This window comes from Monodelphis domestica, chromosome 5 (genome assembly GCF_027887165.1).
Source record: "Monodelphis domestica isolate mMonDom1 chromosome 5, mMonDom1.pri, whole genome shotgun sequence".
Taxonomy (NCBI): domain Eukaryota; kingdom Metazoa; phylum Chordata; class Mammalia; order Didelphimorphia; family Didelphidae; genus Monodelphis; species Monodelphis domestica.
In genome coordinates this window covers 172,422,532-172,446,102 of record NC_077231.1, presented here as the reverse complement: position 1 = coordinate 172,446,102, position 23,571 = coordinate 172,422,532, and the positions used below count along the sequence as shown (strand labels likewise).

General features: G+C 36.8%; 1 protein-coding gene across 23 annotated transcripts in view; it reads left to right on the top strand.

Moving 5' to 3' along the window:
* NRCAM (neuronal cell adhesion molecule) overlaps positions 1–23,571 on the top strand; it is a 322,830-nt gene that overhangs the window by 124,714 nt on the left and 174,545 nt on the right. For 2 of the 23 annotated variants that reach the window (XM_056799543.1, XM_056799542.1), the window contains exon 1: positions 18,650–19,007. The exons of 15 other annotated variants lie outside the window; for them this stretch is intronic. The gene's annotated coding sequence lies outside the window, so the exon portion shown is untranslated. Of the gene's footprint in view, positions 1–18,644; positions 19,008–23,571 lie in introns of those variants that run through there. 6 more of the 23 variants (XM_056799545.1, XM_056799537.1, XM_056799544.1 and 3 more) reach the window with 5 other exon arrangements.

Below are 23,571 nucleotides of genomic sequence, written 5' to 3'. Positions count from 1 at the left end.
TTTTTTTTTTGTCTTTGTACCCCCATTGACCAGCATGTATCCTTGCACATAATACACGATGCACATGATGTCAGTTGGATTGAATTGAACAGGTATTCCCTTGTGAACATTTTGATGATCTTTTCCCCCCTGTATTGGGACTATTGAGGGCTCTGTGGTAAGCCAACCAGATTTAACATTTGCTAATGCTTGTTGTCATGGTTCATAGACACTACAATCACTGCATGGGGCTTGGTAGTGGAATTCAATGCCCAATTCCTCCAGCTGTGTACAGGCTAGACATGCCTGTCTCTGAACACTGACTTCATGTTAATGTTTTCCGTAGTTCCTGTGAGACCTTTAGTTTTGGAGTATCCTAGATTCTAAAATAATTTTCAGGTGAAGATCCAACATATGTCTCCCTATTGTCTATAGATGTATACTCTCACACCCTTCTTACTAGCAAACATTCTCTCATCTCTCCCTCAGTCATGCCATTAAAAACTCTCTTCGGGGGCAGCTGGGTAGCTCAGTGGATTGAGAGCCAGGCCTAGAGATGGGAGGTCCTAGGTTCAAATCTGGCCTCAGACACTTCCTAGCTGTGTAACCCTGGGCAAGTCACTTGACCCCCATTGCCTAGCCCTTACTGCACTTCTGCCTTAGAGCCAATATATGGTATTGATTCTAAGATGGAAAATAAGGGTTTAAAAAAACCACTCTCTTCCTTTAACTCACAACTTTTCACAATTATCTGGGGGCCAACTTCCAACCATATCTATCGTACCAGTTAACAGTGTCAGCAGGATGTCCTGGTGTTCTTTTTATTATTTGAGGATGCAAGTAATCACTATAAGAAACTATGAACCCTCTTCAATAAGGATCCACTACTAGGCAAGTAACTTAATATCTCTGGGATCAGATTCCCTAGCTGAGGAGGATGCAGGCATTGAGCTGTTTTATTGCTCCAGATTATACCAATTCTAAATTCTATGACTTATGTAATTTAGAATTTTAGATTTAGAAATTCCCTTGGAGTCTGCCTTCTGTAACCCCTCACCTAGTTCCCAATATCACTGACAGATATTTAATTCACTTCTGCTTCAACACTTTTAGTGATAACTTAGATATCTTCTATGCTATCCCTGGAAAACTTTATGCTGTTTGACATCTTTTTTTTCTGAAAAATTTTATTTAATTAATTAATTTAGAATATTTTTCCATGGTTACATGATTCACATTCTTTCCCTCCCCTCTTCCCACCCCCTTCCTGTAGCCAACGAACAACTCCACTGGGTTTTATTTGTGTCATTGATCAAGACCCATTTCCATATTATTAATATTTGCATTAGGGTGATTACTTAAAGTCTACATTCCCAATCATATCCCCATCGAACCATGTGATCCAGCAGTTTTTTTTTCCTGTTTCTAATCCCACAGTTCCTTCTCTTGGTGTGGATTTGCATTAGGGTGATTACTTAAAGTCTACATTTCCAATTATATCCCCATTGAACCATGTGATCCAGCAGTTTTTTTTTTCTGTTTCTACTCCCACAGTTCTTCCTTTGGATATGAATAGTGTTCTTTCTCATAAGTCCCTCAGAATTGTCCTGGATCATTGCCTTGCTGTTAGTAGAGAAGTCCACTACATTCGATTGTGCCACAGTGTATCCATCTATGTGTATAATATTCTCCTGGTTTTAGACAACTCTACTTGTTAGAAAGTTCTTCCCAATATTGAATTCAAATCTACTTCCCTGCAACTTTTCCTCACTGGGTTTGGTTTTACTCTCTAAATCAACAAAGAATAAGTCCCCTCTTTTTACATTTTAGCCTTTCAATTATACTCTCATGTCTAAAAGGAATTTTGCCTAAAAATTGACTACTGCCACACTAATTATTTCTTGTCTGGATGCTAGGAGGTCTTACTTCTAGTCAGACTTCTGCTTAATAGAAAGCCATGTGACCTTGGGAAAATAATTTAATTTCTCTGGATCTCAGTCTGTTCAGTTGTGGAATGAAGGATTATTTTAATAGTAGAATAAAATATTTCATTCTATTATTTTTATATGTACCATTACACCAGGCTAAATAATTCCAGTTTCTCCCATTTATTTTCACATGCCATATTTTCTAGTAGTCCCTCTACTACTTTAGTTGCCCTAGTTTGGATACTTCATCTTGTCAAAATTCCCCTAAATATGTGATTCCCAGGATAGAATGTAGGATACCATTTTGCATGGTCAGGTAATCTAACCAGGTCTGAGTCTTAGAATATAATGGGACTACTGCCAACTCCTTCTGGACACCATACTTTTATTCATGTAGGTCAAGATTGTATAAAGATTTTTGACTGTGGAAAACTCATGAAGCTTTTAGTACAACCAAACCATAATGTCTCTTTCAGACCAACAGTTTTCTAGTCATCGATCTTCTGTACTTCTGTAGTCCAATTTTTGCCTTCATTATATTTTATCTTGGGAGAAACAGCATGGGATGGTTCATAGACAGAGCTGACCTAGAGAATCCAGAAGTCTTGGGCTCCCAAATCCTGCCTCTGATCCAAATGAGCTTTGTAACTTTGGGCACATCATGACCACTCAATATCCTAGGCAACTCTCTTAAGATGACAGTTTTTAGACTGGTTGCAAATCTTCACTCGTGAAGTGAATTTCAAAACTAAATCATTTCAAATACAAATTTAATCCCAGGTCTAGATTTTATATAACTGGATTTGGTCTATCTTTTAAGCCTGTTGAGATCTTTTTGTAAGTGTGTGACTTTTCTATTAGATCTCTCAGTTCAGCAATGCCTCCCTAAATTCGTGCATTGTAGAGGAGCAAATACTATGGTCTGAAGTCAGAGGATCTAAGCTCTAACGCCTATTCTCAAGGGGACCTTGACCAAGTCATCTAATCTTTCTTGACCTTCATTCCTTATCTGTTAAATGAATCAGTTTGGATTATTGATCTCTAATGGTCCTTAAAAATCCTAAACATTACTAGTCCTACACAAAAAAAAAAAAGTTCAGTGGAATTTCCTTTAGATTTGGGTTTGCAATATTGGCATTTCATTTACCATGCCATCTTATTACCCAAATAAGTAAGCTATTTGCTTTGAATAGTAAGCCTAGAAAAGCAAGAAACCAAGAGTTATGAAAGATGGGAAACCCTTGCCTTCAGGCATCCTATCTATAAAGATAGCATGTTTTAAATACTTAAGTTGCTAGATCTAGAAAAATTTTAGCTCTAGCCTATATAATATGATAATAGTAGCATATTTTGTTTGTTTAGTAATGAATAGCATGTAGAAGAATATGGCAAATGCAATTTATATACTGATTTTCCAAGTTATGTTATAAAACATTCACATACTTCATAGTTCACTACTTGATAAATGATTTCTTTCTCTTTAGAAATTTCATGACACATGTAATGTACAAACTAGATTATTCTTTCAGTCTAGACATTAATTTGTTTATAATGGATTGCGGGGCTTTTAAAAAGTTTTTCTTTATAAGATTGGTCTTTTTCACTCAGGCTAGAAGGACAGTAGTCTCTTGTACACATCTATATATATGAATATGTATGTGTATATGTATGTATATGCACATATACACATAGAGAGAACACCTTGCTTTAAAACAATACAGTAAATTCAACATTTTACTTTCAAAAAATTGCCCTGCTTGTTTCCCTCTGAAAACTTTTTTATTCCCTTTCTTCTTTTTTTTAAAGCTGTTACTAGTTCTCTTCTCCCTCACAAATGTCTCCCTCAAGTGAAAAGGGAAAAAGGTAATCTTTTTAACAAATAAAAAGTCATCAAGCAAAACAAATCCATATATTTTATATCCAAAAAGGTATGTCTCATTCTGTACCTTTGGCCCAACACCCCTCTCTCTTCAGAGACAATAGTATACTTTATCCTAAGTCTTCCAATATTACAATCCATCATTGCCTGGTAAGCAGTCTTAATTCTTTCAAAGTTGTTTCCCTTTATAATGTAATTACTGTATAAATCATTTTCATGATTTTGATCACTTTTTTCTGCATCATATATATAGTTCATTTAAGTCTTCCCAAGAGTCTTACAAAATCTAATTATTTTGCCATCAAAACCCAAGGTTGAGGAACTGATGCTTGTTTAATAAATAGACTGTTTTAAACTTGCATAATTTTAGCTGTCAGTTATTTAGAATCACTTCTTGTCGTCTGTTCTTTAAATCTTCTAAAATTTTTATCCTTTGACTACTTTTATTAATTTTCTTCCTTAAAGGAGGCATCTATACACTGGATTTTATACAAATGGTCACAAACATGCCAAACAGAAGCATCACAACAAAAAGCCTAAAATTGGATTAGTCAGGAAGGAGGACTTTGGAGTGGAAGAAGCTTAAGGTCTTCAGAGCAGCTTTGCCTGACTCAGTTATGTAAATAAGCTTTATGCTATTAAGCACCCTTTAAATACCAGTAATTAACTAGAAAACCAGGTCAGAAATTTATGCAGAGAGGCACTATTTGGATTAAAAAGTAAGCATGAAGAACCATTAGTCCCTTTCACTTCTTACTACCCATATACTGCAACAAAGCATGCAATGCTATCAATGATGTTTCATTGACCTGTCAGTGGTGTAATTCAAAGGGATTGTGCACTAATGATTCACATAATAATGTAAGTACTTTGTGAGATGGGAGTTGGGAGGAAGGAAATCTTTCCTTTGCAACCCAGGTATCCCCAGCAGTGGGAAAAGCAGGAGTTCTGGAATCAGAGGCACTGTATTCTCACCTCTATGTCTGATGCGTACTACCTGTATGACCTCGTGTAAATCTTCTAACTTCCCTGGCCCTCAATATCCTCAGCAGTAAGAGGAGAGGGTTGGGCTATGTGGCCTCTCTGTTCCTTCCTCTAAATCTGTGACCCAAGAGGGATCGTACTCTCCAAAAGCCCCAGCATAGTTATGATCTCATGTGTAAGCTTGTTTCTGTTTTCTGAAAGGAGGCAAAGTATCAGAAAGTTGTGAAGTGCATTTTCAAAAATTGCATTATTTCAAAGAGGAAAAATGAGAATTTTTTACTCCATTTTTAATCACCTGCTGACTCTATACTGAATGTACAAAAGAGAAAAGGGGAAAATGGATTTGAAAGGTTAACAGAAACAGTGGGGAATTAATATAGCGATATTGGACTTTTCATCACTCGAATGTGTGCCTCAGTCCTCCATGTAACATTAAAGAATAAAACACTGTCGTGAATTTGTATCAGCTTTAAAGTTTTTGTCCTTTGACTGAGAGAAGAAAAAAAATCTGAATGCCTCCAAAAGGGAGCTTCTCAGTCTGCCACCTTGGAGTTAACACTGAGAAATTCCACCCAGATTGGAGATGCCTCCTGTGAGATAAATGGCCCCAAGTATATTGGATCTATGAACAATATCACTGCATTGAAAAGATGGAGAAGTCAAACTAGTTAAAACTGAGTCCTGGGAGCATTCTAAAAATGACTTTCTAAATTGGCTAGCACCCAGACTCTGGTTATGATAGTGAATAGGAAGAAAAAAGCCAGAGAGCTGATTTAGGAGACATTAACTCACATGGGATAGGATTTTAAAGGGAAAAAATATTGTTTTGCCTTCAAATGGGTAATTATCTTTATTAATTGGAGAGTAGTGGTGGAAAGAGGCAAACCCCAAGTTCATTTTTAAAAGTCAATGACAGTGTCATTTGTTGCCTTATAAGTCTGTCTGTATTATGGTTTTCATGACAAAATGTGTTGCTTAATGTACATTCTGGACAAAAGCAAAGGGCACATAATATCCATATTAGAACAATGAAATTTGTTTTAAAGTAGTAAATTTAGGTATTTGGGGCAAATACCTAAATATATAACTTAATATGTAATATTTAAGCTGTGATTTCATTCTTAATATTTACAATTAGTTAGCTAACTGCAAATATTCTCTGTTCTTAACCCAGATTTTTAACAATGCCATAATATATGATAATGGGAAAATTAGCAATTTCTTTCATCTTTCATTCCCCAGATATATTACTTATCCCTTATTTGAAAATGACAACTATACAATACATAATTCATCAATTATCCCATTTCATCCCATTCTGTCATTCCTTTGTTGTGTGAATATTTGATATTTTATTATGTAAAAGAGGTATTATATGGAGACATATAATAAATTCACAAACAAATGCACATTGCGTGCCTGCTATATACAAGACACTATTACAGAGATTAAAAAAATATCAAAAGTGTCATTTTTCTCTTTCCTTTGAACCTCCTTACCTCATGGATAGTTAAATGGTGCTAAACATTTCTCCTTGGCAGCTGAAGGGTTCGACTCTGTCATCCACACCCATAGTCTAGGCTTTCATCTCCTCACACCTGGATAATACAGCTGCCTATAGCTCCTTGCCTTACTCAAACCATCTTCCACAAAGCTCCTGGGATAATCTTTTTGAGGAAACATTTTTATCTTCTCCCCCTTCTCAAGCACCTTCCCTGGGTTGCTTTTGGATCAAATGTCGACCACAAAGCCTATCATTTGTGGCTTTTATAAACTGTCCTCCCCAGGTCTCGATCCATTTCTCTTAATGTTCCCTAGCCCAATATCTCTCTGCTCTAAGAAAACCTCATATGCATGTCTTTTGCTCCCACCTTCATGCCACAATGCTATTCTTCTCCCTTGACATATTCTCCCTCCTTGGTGTTCTCAAATAACCACATTTAATCACATAATTTCCCCTCTATACACATACATTTTACCACTAAGAATGGGGTAAGAGGATTATGTGGTGGTATTGCTGACAGTGGTGAACTTCTGCAAGTTGGAACATATTTGGAAAGATGGAAATAAATAAAATGCTAAAGAGAAATGGGTGAGAGATTTGCAAAACAAGAAACGAGAAGGGATAGATGTGGAAAAGGGTTCACTGAAAGAATGAGAAAGGTGCAAGCAAGAGAGTTCTCCCCCACAGTTTTCTCATAATGTTATCCATTGCTCATCTCTAACTTTTTATTCATTAACTGAACAATCCAAATTATTGATGATTTCCTTATTCCATGCATCACGAATAATGGAAAAATAAGTTGGAGAAAAGGCCTATTCTAAATTTGGGAAATGGGGAAAAGCAGAAAAGAAATGGAGAAATGACACATTTAATGAAGGAATAAAATGGTCAAATGGAAGTATATATAAGTAAAAGGACAAAATACAAAGTTTGGGTAAGGTAAATGAGATAAAACATAAAATAGAAATTTATAGAATTGATGAAAAGCCAGTGGGGTGACATAGTAGATAGAGTTCCAGACTTAAAGCCAAAGAGATCTGAGAGTTCAGCATCTGCTTCAGACTCTTCTAGGCTTACTATCACACTGTGTGATCCTGCCATATGCCTCAGTTCCCTAACCTGAATATCAGGATAATCATAGTCCCTTTGTTGCAGGTTCATTTTGAAGATCAAATGAGACAATACATGTAAAGTGTTTTTGAAAACCTTATACAAATCTTAACCATTATAATTATTAAGAATGTGTCAAGGAAAATGAAATGGAGGAAACTGGGGAAAAGAAGAATATATCGGACCAAGGAAGATGGGGGGAGATAATGAATGATAAAATAAAAAAGCATTAATTTAAAAAAAAGAAAAAACTAGGAAAATGTGATATAGGATATATGAAAGTGGAAAAGAAAATATGGAAGTAAGAAAATTAGCTATAAATTGATAAACTTAAGAAAACAGTCAAATGGAAGTATAGAAAAAATCAGATGAAGGGGAGCTAGGATGAATGAAAAGGATGAAAATGTATTAATGTGTAAGAAAATATGTGTGAGATGTTCAGTCGTGTCTGACATTTCGTGACCCCATCTGAGGTTTTCTTGGCAAAGATACTGGAGTGATTTGCCATTTTCTTCTTCAGTTCATTTTACAAATGAGGAAACTGAGGCAAACAGGGTTAAGTGACTTACCCAGGATCACATAGTAAGTAAGTATCTGAGACCAGATTTAAACTCATTGTGACTCTGTGCCTTGTACTCTATCCACTGCACCACCTAGTTGCCCATGTTTATGTAAGTGTGTGTACATCAAAAATGTTGTGTTCCATGTTGTTGTTGGTGTGGTGGTCAGTAGTTTTGGTCACATCTGACTCTTTGGGAACCCATTTGGGGTTTTCTTGGCAAAGATACTGGAATGGTTTACCATTTCCTTCTCCAGCTCATTTTACAGATAAGGACACTGAGGCAGTGACTTGCCCTTGGTCACACACTTAGTGTGAGTGTGTGTCTGAGGCCAGATTTGAACTTGGGAAGATAAATCTTCTTGACTCCAGGCCTGGCACTCTGTCCACTGTGCCTCCTAGCTGCCCCCTGCCCCCCGGTGTTCCACACTGACCCTCATTCCAGAGGATCATTGACCAATTGAAGTCACAGCCGTGCACAACGATCCTGGTGAGGAGTCCAGAAGCCATGCCATGGGGTTCAGAGATATGTAGCCTGAAGAAAAACTGAAGGGAGAGAATGCCTATATTCAGACATTTAAAGGAGCATCCTTTTTTGTAGAGGAGGCCATGACCATTTAGAGCTTGTTGGTATTTTTAGAGAAAATCTAGTGCAAACCCCTCAGGTTCCTGGGAAGGATTCTAGCCTCATTGCCTACGGTCAAACAGCTAGTTAGTCATCTCAGCTGCCACAGGCAGAGATGTATGTGTCCAGCCACAGGCCACCGTTCCCACCAGGGAGTCACAAAGAGTAGATGGAGCAGAGAGGAAGAGATGCCACAGATGCTCGATGGCAGGGCAGAGAAGGCACAGCAAGAGTCTGTCCCCACACCTACTGGGACATCCACATAGGGGCAGGGGCAGAGTCTGGCAGCCGAAGGTTGCTCAATGTGACGGCAGAGCCCTCCTCATTTCTCTCATTGCTCCCTTCTGCCAGCCCATTAAAAGAAGTGTCAGTAGGGATTCTTGACTGGTGATCATAATTGCAAAATGGAACCCTCTTGGCCACATAATCCTGGTGCATTTCTCAATGTGACCCATAAGAGTCTTTCAATGGGGTTACAAAACTCTGATCATCTATTATGGATTGTACTGGTACTAGATTCTTAGTTAAAAACCCATACCTTCTCTTCCTTTTTCACAAATGATCACTTACCTCATGGCACAACAGCAACCACTACCAAGTTCAAATCCAGCTTCAGACATTTAAGTCACTTAACCCTGTTTGCCTCAATTTCCTCACTTGTCAAATGATCTGGTAAAGGAAATGGCAGACCATTCCATGATCTTTGCCAAGAAAACCCAAATGGGTTCGTGAAGAATTGAACATGACTGAAAACAATTAAATAACAACTGAAATCCACTACTTAGGAATAATTACTCATAATTTTGCATGTTTTATACTGTCTTACTTAACTGTTTTCTGAAACTATACTTTATTGATGGGGATTTTGCACATTTATTTAGGCTAATCTGTGATATCAAAATAAAATTTGGCAAAGAAAAACATTTTTTTCAGAACCACAGCCCTGAGAAATCTTTTCTGTTCAGAGCAGGCTGAGAGTAGCTTTCCCAATCGGTACTTCTAAATCAAAGAGTTCTTCAGTAGTTTTGTCTCATGGACTCCTTTTGGTGTAATTGTAAAGTTCCTGGACCTCTCCTCAAAATGTTTTTAAATGCACGCACTATGTAAGATTAGAAAGGAAAACAGAACGTATACACATTTGTGTGTGTTTGTGTGCATGTATGTCTTCTGGGAATGGGGAAGAGAGGAATCAGGGCAGAATCACTCCTGTCAAGTACATGTAGATTAGTGCTTGTAAGCAAGGGGGAGACTTCAGGAACCAACCTGAGCTGGCCACAATTCTCTGGGGTGGAGATGATGATGAAACAGCCTATGAAACACCTTGTGCTAATGAATCTGTGACTGATGTGTTTCCTGAGGCTCTCTCCCTCCCCCATTTACCATGCTAGAGACTTTTGTTGAGAAAGAGAACATTTCCTGATAGCTGAAAGTAGGACTAAGGGCTTGTCATATGAAGGCCAATATATCCTTTGTGTCATGATATATTATCCCTGATTTGTTTCTTTTTCCAGGTAAAAAATTAGCTAACATTATAGAAAAACAAGTGCCAAAAGAAGAACTTGGAAGATAATTGCCCAATGACCAGAAGGACTGACTATCTCTTAGGAATATTGTATAAGGGAATCTTATGTGGCTGGGAAGCTGGATTAAATAGCATCTACACTCCTAAGGAAAAATTCACTATAAAATCAAGTGAATGGGGATAGAGGAGAGAAAGCTCCCAGCTGTTGAATCTATTCATAAAGAATTAATAGTTCAAGAATAAGGAAATTTTTTAAAAATATAGAACATTAGAATGAGAAAATGTTATGATGAATGTTTAGAAGAAATATAGGAATGAAAGAAGATGAAAGAGGGAATCAAGAAGTTGAAAAAATAATTGTGACATCACTGATCTCTAATTCATCAGGTAAAGGGACGATCTTAGAGCAAACACCTCATCAGAAACACAATGGAAACCATATCTGAAAAGGATTTTTTTTCCTTTTTATCATTGTCTCATTTGGTGATATCATCAACTCCCATGAGTTCAATTATCATCTGAATGTAGATTATTCCTAGTTCTGTATTCCTAGCACTCTCCTGAGTGTCAGTCCCACATTTTGAATATTTTGAATTAGATATACTATAAGGCATCTCAAACTTAACATATTCAGAATAGAATCTATCCCTCCCCAATCCTCCCTTTTCCCAATTTTCCTGTTATTGTTCTACTTGTGTTACTGTTAAGGGCACCACCATTCCTTCAGTTACTCAGGATCAGAAGCTTAGTGTCATCTTCACCTCCCCATGCAGTGACCCCTAATATACAATCTGTTGTTAAGGCTTATTATTTCTGCCTTCCCAATATTTTTCATCTGTATCCCCTTGTGCCTTTGGCAGTCATCATTCTGGAGCCAGCCTTCCTTGCATACCTGTGTTATTACTGTGGTTGTCTGGTTGGTCTGCTTCAAGTCTCTCCCCAGTCCAAACTATCCTTCACTCAGCTGTTTGTGATTTTTTTATCTAAAATTTAGGTCTGACCATGTCACTTTTCACCCCACTCATATATTCAGTGTCTCCTTCTCACCACTACGATCAAATGTAAAATCCTCTGACATTTAAAGCCCTCCACAAGCTGGTTCCATCCTATATTTTCTAACATGCTTACATTTTATTTCCCTCTACTAAAATCCAACAACATTGGCCTACTTGATATTGCTCACAGTCAGCCATCTATCTCTCAACTGATTTTCCTCCATACTGGAATGATCTTATCATGTAGCACCTTTATGTAATTTAAGTTATTCACAGAGGGAGAGTAAGACTCAGGGGATCTACAAGAGTCAGCTCTGTTGGCACAACTTTCCTTAAATGTCCCACAAACGAATGAAACTTGATGGCATCCCTCCCACCCTATACCACACACACTAATGCCTTTCTGACTTTCCCCTGACCATGGTGCTGACTGCTTATCTGCTGACTGTTATATTCTATGAAGACCCCATATCCATTTCCTACTCTGTCCCTTAATTCACATTTTCTTTGTCTGGGACATCTGACTTTTTTTCTTGGCCAACATATCTAAACTTTACCCAACCTAGTGCAAAGGGTTGACATCTTCAATGATATAAGTACAAATGAAATCAAGTATCACTGAAATCACTATAAATGGAGCTAATTATGAAATGGAAAGTATGTGTTCTCTGAAGACAGAACAGAGAAGATTGTATTCCTGTTACAACAGGAGGATTTAGGTGAGACAGAAGGAATTTTTCAGTATTTAGTCAACATTGAAGTGGGCTCATTATTAATAAACATTTATTGATTATTTACTATTTTTAGGCAGTACATTTGATACGTGGGATGAAAGAAATCTAATAAAATTCCTGTCCTCAAATGATTTACAAACTAGTTGAAACAATCCATGTACTTTTTTCAATGTTTATCTTTATTTTATTTTAATAACCAATTTCCACATTAGTTTATCAAAGTTATATGATCATATAAATTCATGTACTTTAAAAGATGAATAACAACCAAAAGCAGCATCTATTAGATGTCACATAAATGGTATGAATTATCAGTATTTCACAGAACCAATCAAAAGGCGAGAGTATATGTAAAGTAGGCATTTAGCCTTAGCCTCAAATTCAAAAGATTCCTCAAATTTAGCAGGTAAAAAAATACTATCATTCAGTTATGGAACAAAAAACATTGAATGGTCTTGACATGTTTTATTATTACATTAACCATTATAATATGTTGTATATATGCATAATATTTGTTACAATGTTAAGTATTACATTGCAAGAAACTAGATTTTCCCCTCAATGACTAGTGCATTTGTAGAAGATGGCTATACATTTATATTGGCCTATAATGACCTCATATTTTTAAAAAGTATTCAAATTATGTCTCACTTTTTTTGGTGTCATGTTCTATTTTCATATATTTTCATTTATTTTTGTTTTAGCAATAAATATTAAAAAACTGGAAGTGTCTTGGACCTCTCTAGAGATATTATATCGAAGAGAAATAACTGAAGTTTGTTGCTGTGAACAAAGGCTTCAGTAAAATGATGCCATTGAGTGGAGCCTCTATGAAAGGGTATATGGAGAGAAGAGCTGAAGGTTCTCTTCACTGAGAGGGGCAGGGAGAACACATTTTCAGAGGTAGAAATGCTGGTGGCATTTTAGGGGAATGGTGTAGGGAAATTTGGATAGAATGAAGAATACATGAGATGAATTGGTGAGAGATAATACTAGCCAGAACAGATAGTAAGCCTTGAATGCCATGCAACATTTTGAGTGTGTATTTTATATGCACTGGCATTTCAAGAGCTTTGGGTTACACATATTCAAAGCAGTATCTTTGAATACTTAATCTGGCAGTAGTGTGACAGGTAAATTGGAACAAGGAGAGACAAGAGGCAAGAGAAGTTCAATTAGAATAGATGTAGTGGCCTGGTCTACGTGTGAGGTACTGCTGGTCTGAATTAGATGAGAGCAATACTGGGAATGGAAAGGAAGAAACAGATGAGAGACATTGAGAAAGAAGAATGTTTTAGTGGGAGCCTTCAGATTTTGTCCCCTCTTAATATTTAGAACATTTAGGAAAATGTTTAAAAACAAGAGCTGGTCTCATCCATTTGACATGGGTTGAGTGGGTGCCATTAAAGTAGAACCTTCCACATCCTTTTTATAGTCTATATTTGAAAGTATGTTTTAATTGAGTATCATTCTGAAACTTTTAGTCATCTGAGATATTTATATGTCAAATGCAGATTCTTCCAGAAATGTGTGGAAAGTCTTGGGAGGGTTTGGATGGAAGAAAGATGGGGAAAAGGAAAGAGACAGAGTGGGTGAGTTTATACATACAAAGAAGAGGGAGAGTGGGGAGGTGGGGAAAAATCACTTAGACACTCGGACACACTTCAGCTGTGCGTGGCTGTTTGTTAGGTCATTGCCATAGCAACTGAAACTACCAGAAGATGGTAATGAGTCTTACATGCTCCAACCAGTGATGGAAATGGAAATGATTTGTTCAGGGAATTCTGACTGTATTTTTGTTAAATGGTTTTCATGCTGGTTGAGTCCTAGAGAACCATGTAGTTCCCCAGTAACCACTTGCTTCTCTTTCCTCTTCCTCCATTTCTAATACTCATTATCATTTATATCCTACTAATTATTCAGTCAAGTTTACATTGTTCCTCTAGCTATTCTTGGAAATTTTTCTGTTCACATTTTCACTTGCGTGGAGCCAATTTGTGTTAGGAAGATTTTAAATGCATTATATGTAGGCTTTGAATGAAGAACATGGTGCATTTGTCTTGACACATACTTTAACACTCACATTAGAGCTATTTAGAAAGTGCTACAACACTGCGTGCAACAAAAAATGGGATTAGTTTGAATACTGTCAGTTAAAGGGAATTCACCTTAACTCTACCTATATTTCAACTACTATATTTGTAAGGGTCCTTATGTAAAGATCCAAGATGTTTATGATTGCTTTTTTAAAAATGGGGCCTTATATATGAGTACTAAGGGATGGATTAATCATTTTTATCACATTTTTGATCACAGAAAAAAACAAATTGCAGTTAAGCTGTTTCTGTGTTAGATTGTTTCAGAAGAAAGCTGATTTCTGCTTTTTCCCTGAGACATTTGCCAAATCATAGCGACACTATTTCTTCTCCCTGTCAAAATTACTTCCTCAGTTTGGGTATTTTGCCTATCAGTAAATTAAGAGGAAGCCACGGGATATGAGCCTGCTGCCCTATCAAAGCATCTGCGGGGTTTCTGTGCCTGCTATCCTGTATTTACAGAAATAGATTACTACTGTAGCACTTTGCACCAAATTATATGGTACTTAACTTGTCTCAGCCATGCAGAGCAATAGCTTTAAGAAGATGCATTTTTATGCCTCTGAACTTCTGACTATGTTATATTATTTATTTCTGGGAGGGAGGGGAAGAAAAGCCTCACGATACATTCAGTTTTTCCATTCAGTTCATGGTTATATTTAGCAAAGAGCATGATTTCACATTCAACCAATAAATTGTCATTCTCTTCTTTCCCTAGGAAAGAATTCAAAAAGAAAACATTCATCATCACAACTACAAATCCTCTTACAGAAACAGCAGAACTTATAAAACCTTTGCAAATAACAATTATGAGGGTGGATGATGGTACTAGATTCTTTGGAATTGTTGGCTTTTTGCTGTCTGTTATCAAGAAAGCCCAGGATGCATTGTATCATTTTCTTGAGATTCTGATTTAATGATAACATGAGATGCAAATTGACATAGTAGATAGAACTGGGTTCAAATATTACTTCTGGTGCTTACTAGCTTTGGGTAAATCACATAATCTCTCCGTGCCCCCAAGTAACTCTCAAAGATTTTGCAAAGAAGGTATCAGCCTTAATTGGTGGAGTTTCTTCAACCAGGACCTCTCTATACCAATTAAAACTTAGATTTGAATAATTAAATAGTAAAAGCCCAACAGCAATTTAGGCACTTTATTACATTTAGAGGAGAAGCATATTTGCTCTAGTCTTTTTGGTCCTGACCTTGATTTCATCTGCATAGAGCAGTGGTGACAAATTCAAATAGAAATGCTTACCTGCAGGTGCATTCTGATGTATAAAGCCACAAATTAGCATTATGTAAGGTGTTGTATTTTTAGTTATTTTGTCACATGATTCTCAGTTACATTTTAAAGTGGCTCAAGCCACACACTAGGAATTTTTTTGAGTTTCTGGAAGGCCAAGGGCTGGGTGTTTGACACCTCTATTTTAGAAAATTCCAGGTGTGAAAACTTTCTTTACAAATTCCAAATAGCATCTCAGCTGTGCCTTATGATCCTCAAGAATTGTCTGTGTTTCTTAAAGTACACTAAATACACTGGGTAAAAAACTATCAATTTCATCCTACAGAAAGCTATGAACAAAATCAGTATTTGACAAATACGAATGGTATCATTGAAAAACTCTAATTTTAAGAGTAAAAAATAGTTAAGCCTTTTGGTGTAGACACCTAGGAGAAAGTGGATAGAGTGCTGGGCCTGGATCAGGAAGACTTTTGTTCAAATTTGGCCTCTGACACTTACTAGCTGTGTGACCCTGGACAAGTCACCAAATGTCTGTCTGCCTCAGTTTCCCAACTGTAAAATATAGATAATAATAGTATCTACTTCCCAGGGTTTATTATGAAAATCAAATGAAAGAGTATTTGTAGAGCATTTTCAAAGTGCCTTCTCATAGTAGGTGCTTGTCCAACCCATAATTATGTAGTAAAGCCTGAAAATGGTATGATTAGTGAGAATATATATATTTTTTACAATTTAAGAAAGATAGATAAAGCAATGCCATTTAGGTAACATTGTGATGATTTAAAGAATATATCTAATTAACATATTCAAAGATAGTGAGTTTTCCTTGTTCTGACTGCTTTTGCAACAGAACTAAAACTTTTTTTTCTTAATAAAAACACATTTCAAGGTAAAAAGAACCAGTTCAAAGAGATTCCCTCTTGAATGGCAGTTGCAATAACTGTATTTTATTCTGACAGCTTCCATCCTTGTGGTCAAGTGACAGATTTCACCCCAGATTTTGAGGTGCCTGTTAAACGCACTGTCTCTATTTAAGAAAAATGTTTTGAGTGGCCCACTGAGTAGCTACTGTTGGAAAAGTAACAGGTCACAGTGGGAGACAGAGCAGGAATTGGGCCCCTAGAAGCACTTAGTGTTTAATGGGTCTTCTGGCTGTTGTGAAGCAGTGTGCTGAAATAATTCTGATTAGGCTTGGTCAATCAAGCTGCAGAATCACAATTGTCTTTCTTCCATTCAGGTTTTAATGTTCACAGTCCAATCCCAATTCAGTATACACATTTAAGTCATCCTTATACTTTCCTCTTTAAAACACAAATTCCTTTCAGAATGACCTATGAACCATTCTTACACCTGTGGGAAAAGCACATTTGCAGAAGTTGGTACATCGACATATTTAAGGGAAGAAATAGTTAAATTGAGCATTATTGTGCATATTGGAATTTTTGAGATTTCATTTCAGAAAAAATGACTGTAAAAGATGAGGAAGTGCTTGAATTCATGCATGGAAATACTTCAGTGATAGCAAATATAGATTGTGTTTTCTGGCATTACTCATGGCATACAACCTAGACAAGGCGTATTTTTATTACATTTATGTTTTATATAACATATGTAAATATATAGAATATAAAATAAATATTAGTAACCCATACAAATATGTCATATTTTATATTATGCACATTATATTTCTATTACATAGTGATACAACATGTATAGTGGGATAGCCATTCTACATGTATGAGCACTGAAATGCCAGGAAGAACTGAGTTTAAATCTCATCTCAGACAATGAGTAGTTGTGTGACCCTAGGCAAGTCCTTTAACCTCTATCAGCTACATTTTACTCGTCTATAAAACAGAAGTGGTAATTGTACCTCCTTCCCAGGGTTATTGTGAGAATCAAATGAGGACAGTACTTTGTGCATCTCGAAGCTAATTAGGATGATAGAAAAGCTCTGCTACATTTAGAGTTGGCTCTCTGCTACATAGAGTGGGACAGGACAGCTAGTAGAATGGGATGGGGCAGCTCTGTCACACATATGTCTGATTATTTAGTTCCTTGTTCATTGAGGCCATGGAAAGTACCTGAATTTATTTATACGAAGATGAGCATTTTAGTGAGAAAAAATTGAATTCTTTTCCCTTCCACCTACCCCCATGATTTGTTCATATGAGAGATGGGCCTTTTTAAAATGGATTAAAAAAGCAAACCAGAAAAAAATTATTTTTTACTTTTAAGACTAATTCTAAGTGAGATGGATCGATTAATGAGCCAAACAGATGTGCAGTGGAGGAACACGATTAGAATACTCTGATATCTCTACTTGGTTGAGTTTCAGGGGTCATGTGGATGTGGTCATTGCTGATCTCCCTGACAATATGCTTTGAAAGAGATTATGTTACATGTTGGTTGTGCTTTTGTGGAGAAAGGCATTATTCTGAGCAGGTCTTAAGAAGAGCTGAAAAGAGCTTCAAAGAAGTATATCCACCTATTGTTCAGAGCAGTCACTGTAATAAATGGGGAACAGATTTTGGAGTTTGTTCTTATGAAATGGAAAAACTGAGGTTAGAAATCACAGTAAATGAATACTTTGGAAGCTCAAATGTGACTAATAAATGCCATAAAACTTGGTCTCTCTTAGTTTTATTTTTTCAGGGAACCAGGAAGTTTAGGAAAAGAATCAGCCTTGTGTACCTAATGCTTCCTCTAGGTACATAATTGTGTAAACATTTCTATAATTCAGAGAAAGTGACAAGCGTAAAAATCTAACATGTTACACAATACATTTTAGAGTAGAAAGTTTACCATTTTCCCTCAAGTAGAATCAATTTGATTTCAGGTTCTTAATTCTATTTTTAACAAAGTGCTCTGTAAATTATAACTATAAATGTGAAGTATTTTTACTATTCTGGAGAAAATATTTTTTTAAATCAGTGGCTATATTTTTAAGGACCTTTGCAACACAAAATACTGTACACATAATCTCTAATTTATCATGTATAATAATTAAAGTTTGAATCCTTTTGCTAACATCAGAGCAAAGGACATAAAGGCAGTAGTTTGTTTGTTTTTTTAAATGAAGAGGGAAAAAAAGAAAATCAAGGAATATATAATTGGCATGGAGTAAGAGTCATAAGTAAGGTTAGCCCCAATTTCTGTCATTCAGTTAAAAATCCACTTTGGAATTTCAAATGAAAAGGAGATTTGATAAGGTTGCCCAGTGTTCATGAATGAAAACTGAGAAGTGATTGTAAGAGTTTAGACTAGAGATAATGTAGCGTGTGACTCCACCTGAAATACTGATGTGCTGAAAGAAACAAATGAGCCTCAAACAATTATTTTACCCAATAAAGAAAAGAAAGTACTGAAAATAGAAATAGATGGACTTTTTATTTAATTCATTTGCACACTCATAATGGTGGAGGTATAGGAAAATGAGAAACTCAAATTACATTAATTTTTAAAAGAAAGAAAATATTAATTAATTCCCTAAAGCAATACTAGTTCCAAGCCCTAACTCATTTTTGCTATTGCACTAGAGTTTTAAGCAACTACACAGATTTTGCCTGAGTCTAAATGGATACAGGGAAATGTTTAACCCCTATTGTATTGCCACAAAGCCTAGCTGATCACACTGGGAAGCTTGGGAGGTCTGAACGGAATTTGATTGGCTGTTGAGGATAGCGTCCTTTTAACATGTTCCTGCACACACAGCAGCCACAGCAGGATTCAATTGCCACAGCTTTAATCTGCAGACATGCACTGTGATGGGAGTTCCACTTAAGTTTTTCACTTGTTCCTGGAAGAGAAAGGCAAGGAGCAATGTGTAACTGCATTTGTAAGGTAATATCTGTGCTTATTGAGTGTAGATGAGAGCATGATGTTTTGGATGTTCCACTTTGCTGATTGCTATTGATGTCTTTGCCTTAGTAACAGATGCCACCTAATGATTTATTTTAAAGATTTGTTTAAAGTTGAGGCCCAGCCGAAACCCGTGTTCACAGCTTTAAAGGTTTGTCTGAAGTTTCATGTTCCGTTCATTGATTTGGTTGATTTAAAGAGCCCTCCTGGACAGTGGGGCTCTGGGGCTGTTAGCACAAAGTGAGGCTTAGACGGAGTGTTTGGGGCAGATTTAGTAGAACCATTTCGAGTTGCTAAAAATATAAAGCCAGTACTCACGTTTATTGTAGTTGTACATCCGTTTCAAGATGTAATTTTCAATGGATTCATTCATTAATTTTGGGTGAATTTAGTTTCCCTTTTAATCACTGGCATATTTTTTCATGTTACCTTAAAATGCAATCCTAGCCAAGAGTGAATTCTCCCTTCTCTGCTGCAAACATTCCTATTGTTGGAAAGAAGTTGTAATACAATCCTCTGTATGTGCAGGGTATAGTGTAAACTTTCACTGATGCTCCTCTTTGATTAAACAGACGGGATCTTGTTGGCACTTTCCCTTGACATCTCTGCTCATTTGACATGGAGTGCTGAGCTTTTTAATGGGCCTTCTTTATTGACTCTCTCACAGACATCAATATTCCAGTGCTGATGACACCCCTTAGTATGACAGTATGAAAAAAATGGGATGGAGTCTACATTTAAAAAATGTATCATTTGGGCTTAACTTTTCCTTAATAAATGCTCTTAGACATTTCTCATAATATCGTATTTATCATTTTCATGTACCAGTGTTTCAGAATTTTCCAAAGCAAAATTCAAAAAAATTAACCTCTCTGTGATTAGACTGCTGCGACATATTTATTTTATTTAGCACAAAGGTTTGCATCCTTAAAACTCCCCCCCAAAATTATAATTTTTTTGTAGTTTCGAAAGTTCTGTAATGAGGCAAAGGTCCTCAAAGATACTGTGTGATTTATCTACACACTCTCCTTTTCTGCTTGTCTGGATGACCATGAAATGGAGTGAGGACCATGTGGCTGGTATTTGTTTAAATGATTAAACCATTTTGGACTTAGCCCTTTAGAAGGAATGTGCTGGTGATAGCCAGCTTTAGGCCAGTAGCTTCAAAGTCAAATACAAGAACTTTCTGGATGGAAGGAGGAATAGTAAAGAGGGTGAGACCAGAAGGAGCAAAGATACCAAGCCCAGTGCCTTGGAGACCGTGCAGTGGTTGTTAATCTCTTTTATGCAACCTTCCATGATTTCCAAGTTGTTACTGCCCTCTTCCTCTCCAAATTTCCTTGTACTTACATATAGGAGTACATATTGTATCCTTTAAAAGAATAGAGGCTTTTAGAGAATGGCAATTCTATTGGTTTTGTCTTTGTATCCTTAAGATTTAATATGGTGCATCATATGTAGTAGGTTCTTAATAAATGTTTGTTGAACCAAATTAAATTGAAAGAAAACTAGACTTTGTATCAGGGAATTTGAGTTCAAATCAGGGATCCCACACTTAATAGCTGAGAGACCAGAGGCGATTCATTTAGCCTTACTTAAGCCTTAGTTTCCCTGTGTGTATAAATGAGAGTTGTTCACAGATCTCACAGAAACGTGAAAGGGAAGTGCTTTTCAAACCTTACAACAGTCTATAAACATGAGTTGTTATGGCACAAACAACTAGGTTCCCATTTGTGTGATTAACAAATTGCCAGTACTTCCACAAATATTGGTTGAAAGAACTGAATTTTTGAATAATGATTCTTGAAAGTACTAAGGACACTTAGCTGTGTGACCCTGGGCAAGTCACTCAACCCTATTTGCCTCAGTGTCCTCATCTCTAAAATGAGCTGGAGAAAAAAAATGACAAACCACTCCAGTATCTTTACCAAGAAAACTCCAAATGGGGTTATGAAGAACTGGACATGACTGAAAAAAATGACTGAACAACAACAATATGATTCATGGTGCTAATGCTTTTTCTCCTTGACATACCCCTTCCACAGCTCTTTTTTAGTGGCAGCTTTAAAAACATCCCCATCCATGCTCATACTCTACCCCTTACATCTTAGTGCCTCCTGGGGATTTATACTATCTGTCAAAAGTGGGCATTCCCAGTTGCCATAGGCCACCTTTGGACACAAGAGGAAATCTATAATAACTGCTCTTCCCCTTAGGGACTTTCCCTTTCTTGCATGAGACTAATCCATCAGATCAGCAAATGGGTCAACTTGAAAGCTTTTCTTCATAGTACAGAATAGACTGGGTCCAATGTATGCCTGAAGCACATTAAGAGTAATTGGATTCTGAAATTAAAGCATCACTGCTATACCAATATGCACATTTTTCCCATTTTTTCTTCTGAAAGTCTGTACGTGATTGGAGGAACAGCAATTAATGCATGCACATTGACTAAATATATTCTTTTTTAAAGGAAGACCCTCATTTCTCAGCCTTCAAGTTTAATTCCTTTCACTTAGGCACCATTTTCTTAAGCATGCCTATCAGATGGATGTATTGTGTTTGCAGTGAGCTCCTAACTTTCTTCTGGATTCTACATAAGGTCATTGTCTGAAGAATCTTGTCTTACAGTTGAAATGCCATTTTCAAACCTCACTTGAGGTACTCTCTGCCTTGTCTTTTAGGCAAGTAAGGCTGTAAGAATACACTCTTATCTAGTGAATTCCTTCAGAAGAGTAATAAAGAACATCAGTTGTGAGAAAGCCCTCTTTAGACAAAAGCCTCAGCCATTAACATTTCACTGAAGCAGATTTGCCTTAACTCTTTGATGTAAGGGATTTGGGCACACTCACAAACTAAAACAGAGATGTGAAGCCACCATTTTGGGCAGAAAAGCTTCTTCTCTCTAAGAATAAATTATTTTGGCACATATGTTTTTAAGATTGGCCCAAAGTCCAGAAGCCTGAGTTCAAATCTAGCCTCAGTCACTAATTAGCTGTGTGACCCTGGGCAAATCACTTAACCCTATTTGCCTCAGTTTCCTCATCTGTAAAATGAGCTGGAGAAGGAAAGGGCAAACCACTCCAGTATTTTTGCCAAGAATACCCCAAATAGGGGTCACAAAACGCTGGCATGAGTGATGCAAATGAACAATGACAAAAAAACAAGAGGCCACCTATACTGTAGAGGTTAGGTTGTACTAGATAGTTAGGTGGCCTCAGTCAGAAAGCCTGGGATTCGAGTCCTGCTCTCATGGGCTGTGCCTGGCCCATGCCCTTCCCCTGGTAGCTTGGATTTGATACTGGAACACAATGCTATGTTTGTAGGGATTACCACCGTTAACAGGAGGAAATTTACTTAGCCATTAGCAGACAGGGATAGGCACTGAGTACATCTTGAGTGTCCTCAATCAGTGTTGATTCCGCTGAAGCTCCCTTTCTTGAGTTGCCCATTTTTATCCATCAGAGAGCATTTGTAATTTCTCTTGGCTATTCAGTACTTGGACAACCAAGAAGAGACTTTCTCTGGGCCAATCAAGTGCTGAGAATGATCTCAATGCCTTTTAAAATGAAACTGGCCCAATTTCCATGGAAGAGAAGTTAGTGCTCCCATCACACTAGTTGACCTCTAGCAAATTACTTTACCGCTAAGTGTCTCAAGCAACTCACTAAGACTATAAATTGCAGAGCGACTGACCACACAGATTACAAGAGGGAAGCTCTTTATAACAGTGAAATTGCCGGTCTATCACCCCCAATGTTTTTTATATGAGATTAATTACAAAATTCCATTCTGGTACAAACACATTACTATCATTTTAACCTTTCTAACACTAAAAAATCATGCATAGTTTAATTGCATTTTAGTTAGTTTTATAGTCTTCAGTAATTCAGTGGTTCTTTCTCCCCCCCTTCATTGCCACAGATCGAAACACAACCATGCCTTAGGATGAAAGATTGTAGCCATAGAGCTAGAAGAGATCCTCAGCATCCTCCTCCAGGCCTCAGAGAAGTTAAATGACTTTCACACTTGTACTACGTGACAGAAGCAGGATTTTCCCACTATACCAAATTGCCTTCTCATCTTTTAGAATTCTTGTCCCTGTAGTTCCATAAGACTTCCACAGAGGATTTACCCAGCATTCTGGAGATTTTTCTCCTACAATTAAAAAAATTACATTTCATACATATATGTATTGAAAGGTTAACTATATAGCTACTGAAACTCACATAAATGGTCTGGTCCTTTTTCTGTTTACACAGGTTCTTGCTGATGTTTTCTATGTGGGATTCCCATACATTTTTTCCATAGCCCTTTATGTCATTTGAAGTTGCTATTCTGCTGAGATTAAACCATTCTATGATTCATTGAATTATAGCATAATTAGAAGAATATTGTTGTTTTTTTTAAACCACAGGATTTTAAGACTTGTTCTAGAAGTGATCTAAAAGGTTTTGTGTGGCATCATTAAAATATTGCACTTTCCAAAAAGCAATCAATTCATTCCTATTTTCTTCTATTTGATTTTGGGCCCACTTCTTATCCT